The 17,754-nt window shown below is 42.3% G+C and overlaps 1 protein-coding gene across 2 annotated transcripts in view; it reads left to right on the top strand.

Annotated features, from left to right (window-relative positions):
- Positions 1 to 3,002: 3,002 nt before the first annotated feature.
- The window catches only part of fbxo10 (F-box protein 10), a 119,627-nt gene continuing 104,875 nt past the window's right edge, over positions 3,003 to 17,754 (top strand). Inside the window, exon 1 of one of the 2 annotated variants that reach the window (XM_059970063.1) lies at positions 3,003 to 3,215. The gene's annotated coding sequence lies outside the window, so the exon portion shown is untranslated. Of the gene's footprint in view, positions 3,216 to 12,009; positions 12,070 to 17,754 lie in introns of those variants that run through there. The other variant, XM_059970064.1, reaches the window with a different exon arrangement.

Here is a 17,754-nt window from a genome sequence, read left to right as displayed (position 1 = left end):
ATTTTTGGCTCTACTGCCCTTTCAAACTACCACAATTTTTATTCTTCCCTCCTGATAATTCCTTTACCAATTATCATAAATCTATATGCACCCTAGGTAATGACCTCCCTGCTACAGAATGTAGATTCTTCCTTTCTCTATGGCTCTTAGATTTGTACATATCAGTTAAATCTCCTCTTAGTCTCCTGTGTTTCAGAGAAAAGAATCGCAGTGTAATTTTTGTGGTAATTGAAATTTTCCACCGCTGGCAAGTTCCTTGTAAATGTACTTCTCTAAAGTTCAAAGTACACACAGTATATGTCACCATATACTACACTGAGATTCATTTTCATACAGTCATTCACAGTAAATACAAATAAACACAATAGAATTGATGAACACACATGATGGACAAGCAACCAACCAATGTGCAAGAGACTGTGAAAGTACAAAGAAAGGAAACAAAATAACAATAAATAAATAAATAATATTGAGGATTAGGTGAAGAGTCCTTGAAAATGAGTTCATAGGTTGTGGGAACGGTTCATTGTTGGGGTGACTGAATTGAGAAAAGTTATCCCCTCCGGTTAAGAGCCTGATGACCTGTTCCTGGCCTTGTGGTGGGTTCTGAGCGTCCTGTAGCTCCTTCCTGATAGCAGCAATGAGAATTTGTCACAAACTGATTTTGTATTTTTGTATACTTGTTGATGACTCATCCATTTCCAGAAGCATGTTTGCTGTCAGTGAATAAAACTACTCTTATATCCAAAGTTAAATGTTTTTTTTAATATGCTTTTTAACTCAGCAGGTCAAGTAGCATTAGTGGAAAGGAAGGTTGCACCTCATAAATCTTTCATTAGTGTTGACCTTCTGACCAGTTGAGCTTTTTCTGACTTTTCTCTTTGCTTCCACGCTTACATGTATCAGGCTTTAAGAACAGAAAGAGTGATAGTGCTGGACTCTAATGCCTGTCTGTATTAATTCCTTATTCCTCTATTCTCTACTCATTCAAAGACCCATCAAGTTGCTTCATAAATATTGCTACTGTTTCTGCCACCACAATCACTTCCTCTGTTGGCTCATTCCAGATTCTAACTACTCCTTGTGGGGAAATGTATCCCTCAGGTCCCCATTAAACCTTTCCCCCTCACCTGAAATGTATGTCCTCTGGTTTTAGACGTCCTGACCATGGGGAACAGATACTGGCTACCTACTGTATCTATATATTCTATCATGCTCACTACAGTGCAAGCAGATGTTGCATATCCAATCTCTCCTGATAGCTCAAACCCTCCAATCCCAGCAACTTCTTTTCTGCTCATTCTTTAGCGTAATTCTGCCCTTCCTTCCTTTAGGGTGGTGATCACCACTGAACACAGCTGTGGTCTAACCAACATTTTATTCAATTGTAGCATGACATCCCAAATCTTTTACTTAGTGACTAGCCAATTGAAGCGGGCATCCCTTCTTCACCATGCTGCATTCCTGTGTTCCCATTTTCAGGGAAATCTATGCATATACCTCCAAGGTCTCTGTTCAACAACCCCCCAGGGCCTCGCCATTCACTGTGTATGCCCTGACCTGGTCTAACTTCCCAAAATGCATTACTTTGCACTTGTCTGAGGAATTCCCTGCACTGCATCACCAACTTAATTAATATACTGTTGTAACCATAAATAACATTCTTCACCTTAACTTTCCCATTAATTTTGCTGTCATATGCAATTTACCAACTAGGAAAATCCTGAGTGAAACCAGAATTTGAAGAGCTGTAAATGTATTGCATGAAGGAGGATGAGAAGAAAATGTCCTGTCTTTGACCCTACCATTCTAGGAATGAACAGAGCATATTTACCTACAATAAGTATCCCAAAATTTGTTCCTCCACTCTTTTATTATTTAGTTGAAATTAAGGGGGTTGTACTTTGGCAAACACTTTCTATTATGAGAGTTTCTTTTGAAGCTGTCTACAACAACAGTAGGTGGAGCTCCAAGTAATACAGCAAATTGGGAGTTTGAGGAGATTTGGTATGTTACCAAAGGCTCTAGCAAACTTCTACAGGTGTAGGTGGAGAGCATGCTGACTGGGCATCACCGTCTGGTGTGGAGGCTCCGACGCACAGCATCGGCGGGGGTTGCCACCTGGGCCCCATGGACCCCTCGGTTAATAGTAAGGGTCCATGGCTTTAAAAAAGGTTGGGAACCCCTTTTGCAGAGGGTTGTTGACTCAGCCCGCTCCATCACGGGCACACCCTGCCGACCATCAAGGACATCTTCAAAAAGCGGTGCCTCAAGAGGCGCCATCTATCTTTAAGGGCACTCATCATCTGGACATGCTCTCTTCTCATTACTACCATCAGGGAGGAGGTACAGGAACGCACACATTCAAGCACACAGCTTCTTCATTCCGCCATCGAATTTCTTGAGTGAACCCATATGTATACCTTAGTATTCTGCTTTCGCGCTACTTATTTCACCGTACCGCTGCCACAAGATTACAAAATTCATGTCAATGATTATAAACCTGCTTCTGAAATCAATTAAATTTCAGTTATAATATACAGTAAGATAATTAATTATACCCTTTGCTACTTGCATAACTTTGCATGAAATGATGCATAATTAATACTTTGAAACACGCCAGGTCGTGGAATACATTGCTGCGTCCAGTTACATAATCTCCAATTTAACAACGTTTGTAACTTTGTTTTGCTGGGGATTTTCAATCTTACAATTTTCGGCTTCCACTTAGGATAAGGCTAAAGGAACTTCTGAATCTATTAATATTCTTGGGAAAAAGTTCACTATACATCGGAACATTATTTACTTGGGAAATATGTCTATACTATTTTAATTATTTGAATTAAAATGCCTTTGTATTGGTTCTCATTCCCCCTTGTGACGGACTTGCAGCATGCATTACATTCCGTTTTGCTTGCAGCGAATTTACCGGAGGGTTCCGCTATCGCGGACCGCTTTCCCAGGCGAGCATCTCTCCTCCCTGACGACGGTGCGGTTGCTACGTGACGTAATCCCAGGCCCGGCCCGGCCCGGCCCGGCCCGTGGACGCCTGGCGGCGCGGCGGCCGTACTGCCGGCTGGAGCTTAGGCCGTTGCTAAGCTGTTTTCAGGCTCGATGAAGCGGCGGGACGCGCTCGTCTTGGCCAGGCCCCCGGCGCCGGAGAGTGAAACTCGGCGGACTCGAGCTGTCTTTCAGCAGCGCTGAAGATACAGAGGGTAAGCGGTAAAGTTGTTCCCTTCCCCGAGGAGTGCCGTCGGCTCGCTCCCATCCAGGGCGCCCTGACCCCCGCACGTACTTCAAAGTGATGCAAATATACTCGGGCTTTTCAGAATCCTTCTTTTGGGACATGGAGGTGTTTCAATTACAATGCTCGCATTTTCTGCTCTTTTTCCTTTTTATGACAGTTTTCACAGACGGAATGGCAGATCGCTGGGTCCGTTTTGTTTCTGGCTATTCCCACTTTCGTCTCAGCCCCCAAGACTCTGTAAACGTTCCCCCTTAAAAATATTTCCAGTTCGCTGTTGCTGTAACTGCCCCGTCGGTACAATATCGCAACTTGGTGTGTTTTCTTGGGATCCCTCTAGAATCAGTTTTAATCCGCCTCCTCTTCTGTTATAGCAAACACGTTCTCCTTATTTATTAAGGTAAATCCTTTTTTTATTTGAACCAGTTTGTATAATATTATCTCATAACTTGCTATCTCAGTTTCTTCACTCTTACAGAAGTGATGCCCATGGACAACCTCTAGATTGTCTAGATTCTAGATTCCATACTGTTCCACAATTTAACGCCGTATTCTAGGTTAGACCCTAATAGTGTTTCACAATGTTTGATCAGCCGTCGACTTTTCCTTTTAAAAAAAAAGTCTGGGCAGAAAATTTGTTTGTAGTAATACGTTAATTTTTTTCTGTTTTGTGTTGGGAATATTAATTTATATTGTCCAAATACTTACAGTGGTAATTCTGTTAGGTAGTTTGAAAAGGGAGCAGGTAGGACCTTCACAAATTGAGAACTTTTAAACACCCTTGTCATCTCAATAATAAGTTATTGGTCAATTTATGAATCTCCAGTGTAAAAGATTGATTGTGATAGCAATAATGGTTGCAATTAGTTGTGGTAGTTGTGACTTGGTGTGTTTCGAGTTGTACCATGTAGCTTACAGTGCAAGCTTCCCATGATCATTTAGATAGCTAATGCATCTGTCTTCTCCATTTGACTATAGCATTAAAGGTAAACAGCAATGCAATCTAGCACTGTCCTGATTTGAATAATTTACTGCATCATTTTACTGCTTGTTTGTGGATGATATGGCCAATTATTCTGCAATAGAACACACACAAAATGCTGGAAGAACTCAGCAGGTCAGGCAGCATCTGTGGAAATGAATAAACAGTCGACATTCGGGGCTGAGACCCTTCTTCAGGACTCCTTGCAACAAAGCCTTGTTTGTACTTCTGTCTAAGAGAAGGCGAAGGCATGGATGAATAAGAATGATAGCTGTAAACGTGGAACTGCGAGGGATGAAGGAACTTAGCGAATTACAGTCGTCAGGATAGTAGTACTGAGCAGTTGGCGGAGGTGTGCAGGTGGACAAGTCTCTGCCACTTGGCAGATGTTATCCAACAATTTAAAATAAGTGTCCAGTGTGGAGTTCGCTTTGTATTCGGAGAAGGTTCCAAGCTTGTGAAATAGAAAATGTAACTTCTTTCCTAAGCATGGAGGGAGACGTAGCTTGAAACTACAATCTAGTCGGCTTATTGCCTGTCATGTTGGGGGCATGTTATGAACTATTAATAAAGATAGGGGACTTAGGAAGAATTCAAGCTAGTCAAGCAGTTTATTGAATTTTTGAGGTAATATTTTGTGTGGATTAAAAGCAACAATTAATATATTGTATTTGCATTTCTAGAAGGCATGTGGAAGTAGCTCATGGTGTAAGAGTTAACCTTGAAATGAAAGCAGAAAATGCCGAAACACTACGCAAGTAAGACAAATCTGCAGATGCTGGAAATTCAAACAACACACTCAAAATGCTAGTGGAACACAGCAGGCCAGGCAGCATCTATAAGGAGAAGCACTGTCGACGTTTCGGGTCGAGACCCTTCGTTCCACCAGCATTTTGTGTGTGTTGCAAGTAAGACAATATCTGTGGAAATTTAAATAGTTAACGTTTCAGGCATAGAACTCTTCAGGTCTGAGAAAGAGTGAGAGAAATTAATCAAGCTAATAAAGAGTTTGGGGAAGGGCAATGGTGGAATAAAAGGAATTTCTCAGGTCCTGCAAAATAATGCAGCCATTGAAGAGCAGTTAAGCTTTATCTGTGTAATGTGTTGCAAATCTCTGTGTAATATTGAGCATAGATGTACAGCTTAACTTGCAAGGAAATGAAATTAAAAACTAGTGGGAGGAAGAGGATGGCAAGTGGAAATGGCCAATCCTGATGCAAGTAGAAAAAGAAGACTGAGTTTTCTGAAGTTGGAGAGTCTGATAGTGAGTTCTGCAGACCCAGTAAAATAATGAAATGTTGTCCATGACTTTGCATTGGGCTTTTGTTTTAACAGTGCAGAAAGTGAGAGGTCAGAGTGGACTGTGGAATTAATGTGTTTGAGTCCAGCAGTTGAAACCTTGGTGCTCCACAAGGTTACCTTTTTCCTAATCTGTGCTTGATTTCTTCAATGTAGTGGAAGTTACATTGTGAACTTCCGAATGTAGTGGAAGATGCATTGGGAAATCCATTGGACTGGATTGGAAGAAGAGCAAGTGAACTACTGCCTGATCTGGAAAGATGGTTGATTCCCTGGGTGGTGTGACAGGAAGAGGAATGGTTGAGTGTTGCACTTTCTCCCTTTCCTCAGGAATGATGAAGGGTTCGAGACAGCCTCACATGCAGAGTTTTGAGAGCACTTTTTCGTTTCATTTCAGAGTTCCAGTATTTGCAGTTTTAATTTAATTTGTGTTAATGTTATTGGTGTGGGTAAAAGACTAACTGGCAACAGGAAAGTAGGCACAAATGGTTTGTCGGTTGGCAAGGTGTATCAAGTGTTATGCCACAGGAATTGGCATTGGGCCTCAACTTTTAAGACAAAAGCGGTAATGTTTGTTAGTAGCACAGAGGTATAGGAAAGTAAATTTTGAACTGGACATTAAATTGGCCACAAAGATATGGCTAGGATAAGTGAGTAGGCGCAGAATTGGTAAGGATTATAATATGGGAAAATGAGAAATCATCCCTTCTGACAGAATTTCAGAAAATAATTATCTAAATAGTGAGAGATTGTCGAGTTCTAAAATGCAGAGGTGTCTCGTTATTCATGCTGATTCATGGAAAGAATAATTATAAAAGCTGAAAAAATAATATCATTTATCGAGAAGGGAATTGAATACAAAAGTAGCGAGATAGGGCTTTGGTGGCACCTCATCCAACATACTCTAAGGAAGTATTTGAATTGTTGGAAACAGTTCAGTAAAGATATACTACACTGATAGATAGAATGGGTAGTTTATCTTGTGAGGGAAAGTTGAGAGGCTTTGCGTGAATTTAGAAGATTCAGTGGTGATTAAAAATAACAGGATCAATGTGGAGAGGATTTGTTTTAAAAATAAGGTGCCACCCATTTAAGACAGGTGAAGCAAAATTCTTATTTGGGACTTTATCTTGAAATTCTCTTCCTCAAAGAGCCATGGAAACAAAGTCATCAATTATTTTTAAGGCAAATGTCAAGAGATACTTAACAAACAAGGGGCAATGATATGTTCTTATCAGAAGTTGTGCTGATAGAGTTAGATGAAGTTGGGGGAAAGGTGATCCATTTGAAGCATGTACAAGCTATTGTAAACTTGGCAGCAAATGATATGAATTACCTTCTGCAATAAGGTGGCTAATTACTTTGTCTTAATTGAGTCAATGTGCACCCATGCTAACTGGCCCATTGGGCCAGGAGGCAAGTGAAATTAGAATCAGCAAATACGACGTGCAATCATGGTTGTGTTTACCTCAGTAATATTGGGTGACCTCATTTACTTTTTAAACAAATCCTCTTAATTTCAGCAGCCATTGAAATAAATATCAAAATTGCTGTTTAAAATGACCTGCACGAGCCAAACCTCTTCAGCTTTCCAGATCAAACCCCACGTAATCTTCCAGTTTCTGCCCTATATCTTGCCATGCCCACTTTGAGATGATCATAACCATGATGGTTTTGTCTTCGCTCAAACCCATCTTCCATCTGCTACAATCCATTTTTTGTTTTTCTGTTTTCACACCGCCCGGACCATGCCATCCTTTTACAGCTACCGTTGGGCAGTGGTTACAGGAGCCTGAAGTCCCACATTACCATGGTAAAGAATGGCTATTTTTCTACCATTCAGACTTTTAACATTCAGGCACAACAGATCTCCAACACTAGGAACACTGCACTAAAATGAATCTTTTGTGTTCTAATTGCATTTATGTATTAAAATTCTGTATAATTTATGTTTTTTTTATTTGCAAATGCTGCTCATATGATGATCTATGTGCTTGTGATGCTGCTGTAAGTAAGTTTTTCATTGCACCTGTGCATACATGTACTTGTGCATATGACAATGAACTCAACTTTCAATTCTGCCTATTATTTTTCTCTAATCAGGTTTCATCCCTCCCACAGGATTCAGAATTGCAAATAACATTTCATATGAGTGTTCTTGATTTGTCAAGCAACCTTCAGTATGGTTCATCTTTACGGCTTCTCCCATCCTGCTATCTTGGGTTGCCCTTGCATATTCCACTTTAACCTATTCATTAACCAGCAAATTGCCAACAACTGCTTTAACCCATTAGTGTTAGTGTTATATTATCCACTGTAACATTACCACCAGTGTTGTTTCAGATTCCCCCACCTTCCTCAGCTGGGGGGCGGGGGGGGGGGGGGGACACGGACGGACCGCAGTCCGTGTGGATGGAAAGTAACATCTCCTCCTGGCTGACAATCAACAGTGGCATACCTCAAGGTCACGTGTTTAGCCCACTGCTCTACTCTCTACACCCACAACTGTATGGCTAGGGACACCACAAAGCCCATCTTGAAATTTGTTGATGACACAACTACTTTTGGCAGAATTTCAGGAGCAAGATAGGTCAGCTGGTTGAGTGGTATTGCAGTAACAACCTTGTACTTGATATCAGTAAGACCAAGGAATTGATTGTGGACGTCAGGAAGAAGTTGAGGGAACACACACCAGTCCTCACAGAAGGATGAGAAGTGGAAAGAGTGAGCAATTTCAAGTTTCTGGGTGTTAACATCTCTGATGATCTATCCTGGACCCAGCATATTGATGCATTTACAAAGAAGGTACAACAGTGACTATATTTCATTAGGGGTTTGAGGATATTTGGTATGTCACTGAATTTCTACTGGTGTAGAGAGCATTCTAGCTGGTTGCATCAGCATCTAGTATGGAGGGGTCACAATACAGAATCAGATAAAAAGCTGCAGGGAGTTGTGAACTCAGTCAGCTCCATCATGGGCACTATCCTCCCCAGCATCCAGGACACTTTCAAAAGGCGATGCCTCAAAAAGGCAGTATCCATTACTAAGGGCTCGAATATGGCCTTTTTTTCATTGCTACCATCAAGGAGGAGATACAGGAGCCTGAAGAGACACACGCACACACACACACACACACACACACACACACACACAGAGCGTTTCAGAACACTTCTTCCTCTCTGCCATCAGATTTCTCAATGGACAAGGAACCCATGAACACTCTCAATATTCTTTCCCTCTCTTTTTGCACGACTTACTTAATTTTCTTTTTTATGTATGTACTTACTGTAATTTATAGTTTTTATTATTATTAATTACAATAATAATAATCCACAAAACAACAAATTTAATGACATGCCAGTGATATGAAACCCAATTCTGATTCTAACATTTATTCTAGGCCATTTTTTTCATTAGTGACATGTAATTGTTCAGCAAAATAATCTAAAATACAGGATTCCCCTGCTATTCAAAGGTAGAGCGTTTCTATGAAATGGTTCGTAAGCCAGAATATCGTAAAGTGAAGAAGCAATTACCATTTATTTATATGGGAAAAATCTGTGAGCGTTTGCAGACCCAAAAAATAACCTACCAAATCATTCCAAATAACACATAAAACCTAAAATAACAGTAACATATAGTAAAAGCAGGAATAATCTGATAAATACACAGCCTAAATAATGTAGGAATACTTTTCTGCAATTATTGCAGCACTGTCCACCGTAGCGAAAATCTCACGCAAGCGCTCTGGGCAGCACTCAGGGCAGAAACACTCGGCGCAAGCGCTCCCGGCAGAGGCACTCTTTCCAGTAACCTTTAAGATATGAAGCTACCAATAATACATAAAAATACACAGCCTATATAAAGTAGAAGTAATGTATGCCCAGTGTAGTTTCACTTACCAGAATTGGGAAGACAGTGAGGACACTGATGATGGTGTGTTAGGCTGAGTCGTTGGAGGTTGGGGTGGTGGGAGGTAGAGAAGACTGGGGTGTCATCTCATCATCGTCTGTTTCCATCAGGGCAGGCAGGTCACCTTCTTCTATGTCTGCCTGCCTCGATGTCGAAGGTCGAGTTTTGTCGTCTGCTGTGGCTGATGTGGAATGATTGAAAAACAACAGTATGCTTGACTGCTTAGCCTCGTGCATTTTTCTATCATACAGTTCTCTGTAAACACTCAAACCATCCTGCAAATATGCCCTAAATCTACAGACCCTTTCAAAATTAAGGTCATACTTTTCTGTAATCGTTGCAGCGTTGTCGATCGCAGAGAAAATCTCACGCAGTTGCTTCCTGTTCAGTTCCCAGACGACTTCACTTTCGGGCCATTTGCTACTGTGTTTGGCTTCAATTGTTATCCTTTCCTCTTCATCAGCTCTTCGTCTCTCAGTTCTTGGTCATGGGATGCCAAAACCTCTTCAACGTCATCTTCATCAACTTCCATAAACCCTTAGCCAAACTCACCATATCCTTACTTAGTTCACCACGATCAAAACGCTTGATTATGTCTATTTTTATGCTAAGTGTAACACCCTTACACGCTCTTTTAGGCTTTTCCGATACCTTAGAACTCATCTTGTTAACGGATGCACAAAATAAATCAACATAAAGCACAGATGCTCACATACACGTGTTTAAGCAATGCTGGCTAGAATGCATTTCCGGGGGAAGAACTTGCCTTTTTTCGTAACAGTGAAAACACCTTCTGTTAGCAAAAACAGGTAACTAATGTAGGTCTTTCATAACAGCGAGGAGTCGTAAAGTGAACGTTCGAAAAATGGGGGACACCTGTATCTGTTTTCAAAGTTTGAAATATGTATATGCCACAGTATTCTACCCTGAGATTTATTTTCTTGCAGGCATTCACAGCAGAAGAAAGCAATACAACATAATCAATGAAAAACTAATTTTGCATGTAGGATGAACATTCCTAGCTGCACCTCAGTACCACTCAGGGTATCTCAGAATCTCATATGTATGTTGTGACATAATATGGTAATTGTATAATAAATTCACTTTTATGGTGACATAAATACTTGAACTTTTTTGAACTCCTCTCATACTGTGCATTGTATCTGAATTAACAAATTTGTTAACTAGTAGTAGAAGAGCTGCCATTATATTGTTAATACACGTTGGTAAAGCCCAAGTTATGGCCTTTAAATTCCCACCATGAGATTTGTTCCCCTGCCAGCATTTACCTTGCAAGTATTTGAGACTGAACCAGACCATTCAGGTGTGCTGTGTATGTGCTTCTGACTAGATAGCACTAAAACCTGTGAAGTTCTCTGGATCTAGGATCTATATCTGAAGGTTGTAAAGTACACTGAGTGGCCACTTTTTTAGGTCCACCTGTACGTTAATGCAAGTATCCAATCAGCAAATCATGTGGCAGACAGTCAATGCAGACATGGTGATAGTAGTGAAGTGGTTGGCACGACACAACTACATCTCGGGGCGTCTGAGTTCCGAGTTCAGATCCAACACTGTCTGTAAGGAGTCTCTGTACATCCTCCCCGAGGAATGCGTGGGTTTCGTCCAAGTGCTCTGGTTTCCTCTTGCAGTCCAAAAATGTACCGTGAGGTTAATTGGTCATTGCAAATTGTCTGGCGATTAGGTTATGGTGAGTTGGGGTTGCTGTGGCTCCGTGGCTTGAAGGGCTGACTCCACGCTATATCACTAAATAAAATAAAATTATAAATAAAGGTGTTCAGTTGTTGTTCTGACCAGAATGGGTAAGAAATGACTGGCTGTGGAATTGGTGCCAGGTAGGACGGTTTGAGTATCTCAGAAACTGCTGGGATGTTCACATACACAACAGTCTCTCAAGTTTACAGAAAATGGTGCAAAAAACAAAGATAAAACACCCAGTGGGTGGCAGTTCTGACGGGCAAAAATACCTTGTTAATAAGGGGTTAGTGGAGAATGGCCAGACTGGTTCAAGCTGACAAGAAGGCACCAGTAACTCAATAATCACGCATTACAACAGTGGTGTGCAGGAGGGCATCTCTGAACGCTCAACATGTCAAACCTTGAAGTGGATGGGCTACAGTAGCAGAAGACCACAAACATACACTCTGTGGCTACTTTATTAGGTACAGGAGGTAACTAATAAAGTGCCCACTGAGTATAGATTCATTGATTGCTGCAGGAGTGGGGAAAATGCTCAAAATATTATTAGGGATGTGGTAACAGGACATTTAGAAAATCATCATTAAGTATTGTTTGCGGGAGATTATGGGAAGTATATAGTGATTGAAAAGCAGTAGTTTTTGAGGGTGCAATTAGTGGGCAGGTAAGGAGGAACCAGGGAATTTGTGTAACTGAACTTTGAGAATGTTTTTGATAAACTCCTACACAAAAAGTGGTTACACATATCCAAAGGTCATGAGATTGAGAATGAGGTCTTATGGTCAGTAGATGATTGGATCAAACTTTTAAACCAAAGTAAATAATTTTCAAGTTTGTGGCTGTTGATTGCAGAGTTAAACAATGAGTACAGGAGCCTGGGTTACCCACAGTCTTCAAATGAAAGGAAAAGGTAACATGCTTCCAAATGTGATTTGAAAGTAATATTTGAGGAAAATGGAAAGGGTATAAAAAATATAGAAAGATGGGTTAAAAGTGAGAGGAAAGGATTATGGATGGTGTACAGTGAGGGGAAATGTGAGATTCATTTTGGCAGGAGGAAGGAAAAACATAATTTAAATATTTAGGAACTAATAAATACTAGTCTACTGAGTGATTTGGGTGTAGTGGTATAGAAAATATGTAAAGTTAAAATGTAGATGCATCAACAAGTTTGGTTTAAATCTCTGGTTTAATTAGAGTGTGAAAAGCATTGCTGCAACATATGGAGTCTCAGCAAGACCACATCTGAAAAATATGTTCTGTTTTAGTGTACGTTTCAAAGGAAGATTCACTAAATACCAGGTTTTTCTGAATGAGGAATGATTAAAAAGGGGCTGCTTAACAGTGAACGGCGAAGTGCATAAAATTCTTAAACTGCTTGATAGTTTACAGTATACATGGAGAAGCTGTTGCCTTTCATGGGAAAGCCAAATACTGGAGCATACGTTTCCCTTTTTTTTCTAAGCCCAAGGGCTGTGGATGCTTAATTCTTAAATATAACCAAAGGTAAGATTAATAAATGCTAGACACTTAAAGAATCAGATTATGAAGATCGGGTGGAAAAGTGAAGTTGCACTCACAAATTGGCAATAACGTTAAATAGTGAATAAGCCAGCAGTAATGTGAATTAGTATTTTTGGCTCTGTTATCTGTGCAAAACTCAAGGTTGATTTTTCACCCTTGAACATCACTTGACACCACCTGCCTCATCTTAATTGTTACCAAAACTTTCATTCATTCCTTCAATACCTTTATAAGATTAAGACTGGCCAACACTCCAGGCTAACCTTAATCCTCCATGCTGTAATCAGGAACTCAATAAAAAATTCTGCTGCTTCTGTTGCATTAAGTTCTGTTCAGCCACTACCAGTGTGCTTACTGATATGCACTGGCTCCTGGTTAAGCAACACTTTCACTTAAAATTCTGATCCTTTTTTCATCAGCCTCCTGCCTCACCCATATCCTTTTCTCTGCAACCTCTCCTAGGCCTGCAAAGCTCTGAATTTCTGCACTCCTCCATCTCCATTTCTAGATCCCAGTACACGTCCTGTTAAAATTGCTCTGCCATTGACGGCCGTACCCAGGTTAACGATGTTTGAAATTAGCATTTCTATCTGTCCACCCCGTCCAGTCTTGCAAAAGCATAATTTCCAGGAATGATGGCGGGGGGAGAGGAAAATCACAAGTTCTCTGACGCAATTCCCAAATGAATAATCCAAGCTATCTTTAACCATTTTTGTTCAGTTACTGTTGAATAGTTTGCCCTTTTATATAATGCCTTTTCAGACCCATAAAAGATTTCTGTACTGCAAGGATCTTATCAGGCTATTTACAAGAGGGTAAATATCAACGTAGATTTTGTATTTACATACTCTTCCTGCTCCTACTTTAGGTGGAAGGTTAGATGAGCAGCCAGTTGTCCTCTCAACCAGTAAAACAGTATGCATTTTGCAGGGCTTTTAACTGCCATGATAGGAAGTTTACAAGTACAGTTTGTTGCAGAAATATTAGCAAGCCAAACTTGACACCAAAGAATAAGAAAGATTCAGAAGTTATAAGAAGTGTTTTAACCAAGATGTACAGTGAGAAAGTCAAAGCCTGAGGCCAGGAACCTAATGGTTGGGCTGCAATTGGTGGCGTGAAAGGAATCAAGGATGCTTATTAAGCTGGAATTGGAAGAATTTTCAGTTGATGTATGTCAAATATGATGGCAGAATATAGTACAGTTTCCCCCCACTATCCAAAGGTAGAGCATTCCTATGAAACCTTTCCTAAGCGGAAATGGCGTAAAGCGAAGAAGCAATTACCAATAATTTATATGGGAAAAATTTTTGAGCATTCCCAGACCCAAAAAATAAACTAACAAATCATACCAAATAGCACATAAAACCTAATTTAACACTAACAAATGGTAAAAGCAGGAATGATATGATAAATACACAGCCTATATAAAGTAGAAATAATCTATGTACAGTGTAGTTTCACTTAACAGAATCGGTGAAGATTGAGCCAAAATCGATTTGTAGAAAAAAATTGGCATGTACACACATGTGCACTCACCTGCCCGCGCAAGGCTTCATGGTCATGGTAGTCTTCCACGGGGTAAACACAAGTTTAAAGCAGGCGTCTTTTTTTGTAAAAGTGAAAATCCTCTTTCGGTTAGTGAAAATGTAGGTCTTTTGTAAAAGCGAAATGTCGTAAGGCGAACATTCAGAAAGTGGGGGACACCTGTATTAACGGTAAGACTCTTGGCAGTGTGGAGGATCAGAGGGATCATAGAGTCCAAGTCCATAGGATACTCAAAGCTGCTACGTAGGTTGACTTTGTGGTTAAGAAGGCATACGGTGCTTTGGCCTACATCAATCGTGGGATTGAGTTTAGGAGCTGAGAGGTAATGTTGCAGCTATATAGGACCCTGGTCAGACCTCACGTGTGCTCAGTTCCGGTCACCTCACTACAGGAAGGACGTGGAAACCATAGAAAGGGTGCAGAGGAGATTTACAAGGATGTTGCCTGGATTGGGGAGCATGCCTAATGAGAATAGGTTGAGTGAACTCAGCCTTTTCTCCTTGGAGCGACGGAGGATGAGAGGTGACTTGATAGAGGTGTACAAGATAATGAGAGGCATTGATTGTGTGGATAGTCAGAGGCTTTTCCCCAGGGCTGAAATGGCTAGCACGAGAGGGCATAGTTTTAAGGTGCTTGGAAGTAGCTACAGAGGAGATGTCAAGGAAAAGTTTTTTTACACAAAGAGTGCGTGGAATGGGCTGCCAGTGACGTTGATGGAAGTGAAAATGATGGGGTCTTTTAAGAGACTCCTGGATGGCTACATGGAGCTTAGAAAAATAGAGGGCTAAGGGTAAAGCCTAGGTAGTCCTAAGGTAGGGACATGTTCGGCACAGTTTTGTGGACCGAAGGGCCTGTGTTGTGCTGTATGTTTTCTATGTTTCTATGTATGCTTGCTGAGTTTACAGAAATCGGGAGGTGTGAAACTAGGGAGAAATTTGAACAGATGTTGTCTGCTTTAAGTTTTAATGATTACTGAAGTAAGTGTTCTTGTAAATGAGCATTATTGGGGAAGATGGGCAGAAGGCTAGTGGGGTGATGTCATTGTGTGAAATCATAACATTTTTGGGTTGGGTCCATTAAAGCAGTCGTGTCAGTAATAATTTAGTGATCTAAAGATAGATTGTAGGAACCTAGAATGTTGCAGGAAGGAAATGGATAATAAAGCTTTTGCAGTTAATTATGTGGCTGTACTAGATAGATAACAATGGAAATGGAAACGTTAAAGAAGGTATGGATAATGTCTTTATTAGGCTACTGACGAATATGGAGGAGTTGTTAATGCACAAATCTTATGTCAGATTAAGTTTCCATAAAAGTAATTTCTGCTGAGGCTGTGAAAAGCACTGTGTAATTCTTTCTGGTGTGGAGTGGTTTGTGTTAAAGTAAGTGCTGTCTAAAAAGAATTCTTTTTGTAAACCTTTTCTGTTGCTCTGGAGCCCAAACTACTAGCTTATACCTCTTAATCACTTTGTGACACATCTGTTCATGAATTGATCGTTGAATTGGAAATGAGCAAGCAATTCTTCAGGTTTCTTTAGTCAACTATTGCCTGAACACTGGTATCAAGTGAAGCAAACTATATAATTGACACTGAGGCAAAAGTGTGAGTTCTCCTTTCAAGCCCATGTATTATACCAACCCAAGTTAAATTACTTTGGTAATGAACTTGATTAAAGGCAAGATTCTGATCAAGTACTGAAATTCTTCTGGCTAATAAAATTAAGCGTGTTTCTGATGCTATGAGGGACAAAGCATGTAAAGAGACACACAATGCAAGTTCAAAGATTTATCTTCTCCATTATCTTGGTCCTGTTTTACCCCTCTGTACCTGCCTCTGCAACTGTATCCTTGACCTTCTCATTGGGAGACCACAGTCCACCTCAGGGGTTCCCAACCTTTTTAATGCTATGGACCCGTACTATTAACCAAGGGGTCCGTGAACTCCTTGTCAGTCCAGATCAGAAATAATATCCTGTAGCTGTGTGCTACATGCAGCGCTAAAATTACGACACGGAGTCGGTAACTGCAGTCGAAGGAAAAAACTTTATTCGAAATCCTCAGCCTCACTTTTAAGCCTCCCTCAACCTGCCCCCCATGGCGCAGAGGCTCCAAAGCTCTGTGCTCGCAAACCCCCGTAGGCTATCTAATTGTGAGCCGGTTCGGATGTGCCAGGAAATGGGTCGCCACATAACCCCCCCCCCCCCCCCAGAACCGGCGATACACCCCCCAATGTCCACAGTCTGGGCCAGAACCTGCTTGGGAGGTCGGCCTCTGCGCCGAGGTGCCGGAAACTCGGCCGGTTGCGCCAGGTCCACATGGGCCGGTTTGAGGCGGTCCACCGTGAAAACCTCCTCTTTCCCCCCAACGTCCAGCACGAACGTGGACCCGTTGTTCCGGAGCACCATAAACGGCCCATCGTATGGCTGCTGCAGCGGTGGCCGATGCCCGCCCCTTCGTACAAACACAAACTTACAGTTCTGCAGGTCTTTGGGTACGCAGGTCGGGTTCCGCCCATGCTGTGAAGTGGGTATGGGGGCCAGGTTACCGAGCTTCTCGCGTAGACTGCCCAGGCCTGCTGCGGGATCTTCCTCTTGCCCCCGTGGGGCTGGTAGGAACTCCCCGGGGACGACCAGGGGCGAGCCGCATACCAACTTGGCCGACGAGGCGTGCAGGTCGTCCTTGGGCGCTGTGCGGATGCCGAGTAGGACCCAGGGAAGCTCGTCCGCCCAGTTGGCTCCTCACAGGCGGGCCATGAGGGCTGACTTCAGGTGACGGTGGAAACGCTCCACTAGCCCGTTCGACTGTGGGTGGTAGGCAGTTGTGTGGTGCAGCTGAGTCCCCAAAAGGCTGGCCATAGCTGACCACAGGCTGGAGGTGAACTGGGCGCCTCTGTCAGAGGTAATGTGGGCCGGTAAACCAAAGCGAGATATCCAGGTGGTGATCAGGGCTCGGGCACAAGATTCGGAGGTGGTGTCGGTGAGCGGGACCGCCTCTGGCCATCTTGTGAACCGGTCCACGATAGTCAGGAGGTGCCGCACTCCGCGCGACACTGGCAGGGGGCCCACAATATCCACATGAATGTGGTCGAAACGCCGGTGGGTGGGATGGAACTGCTGCAGTGGGGCTTTGGTGTGCCGCTGCACCTTGGCTGTCTGGCAGTGCATGCACGTTTTGGCCCATTCACTGACCTGTTTGCGGAGTCCGTGCCAAACGAACCTGCTGGAAACCATCCGGTCAGTCGTCCGGATGGAGGGATGCGCCAAGTTATGAATGGAGTCGAAAACACGGCGCCGCCAGGCTGTCGGGACGACGGGACGGGGCTGGCCGGTGGCGACGTCACAGAGTAGGGTCCTCTCACCCGGGCCTATGGGGAGGTCCTGGAGCTGCAAACCGGAGACTGCGGTTCTGTAACTCAGAATCTCCTCATCTGCCTGCTGTGCCTCTGCCAGTGCCTCAAAGTCTACCCTTTGGGAAATGGCATGAACGGTAGGGCGAGAGAGCGCATCCGCCACGACATTGTCCTTAC

Source organism: Hypanus sabinus, chromosome 5, assembly GCF_030144855.1.
Source record: "Hypanus sabinus isolate sHypSab1 chromosome 5, sHypSab1.hap1, whole genome shotgun sequence".
Taxonomy (NCBI): domain Eukaryota; kingdom Metazoa; phylum Chordata; class Chondrichthyes; order Myliobatiformes; family Dasyatidae; genus Hypanus; species Hypanus sabinus.
The sequence above is the reverse complement of the archived record's forward strand: the minus strand, read 5'-3'. Positions and strand labels throughout refer to the sequence as shown.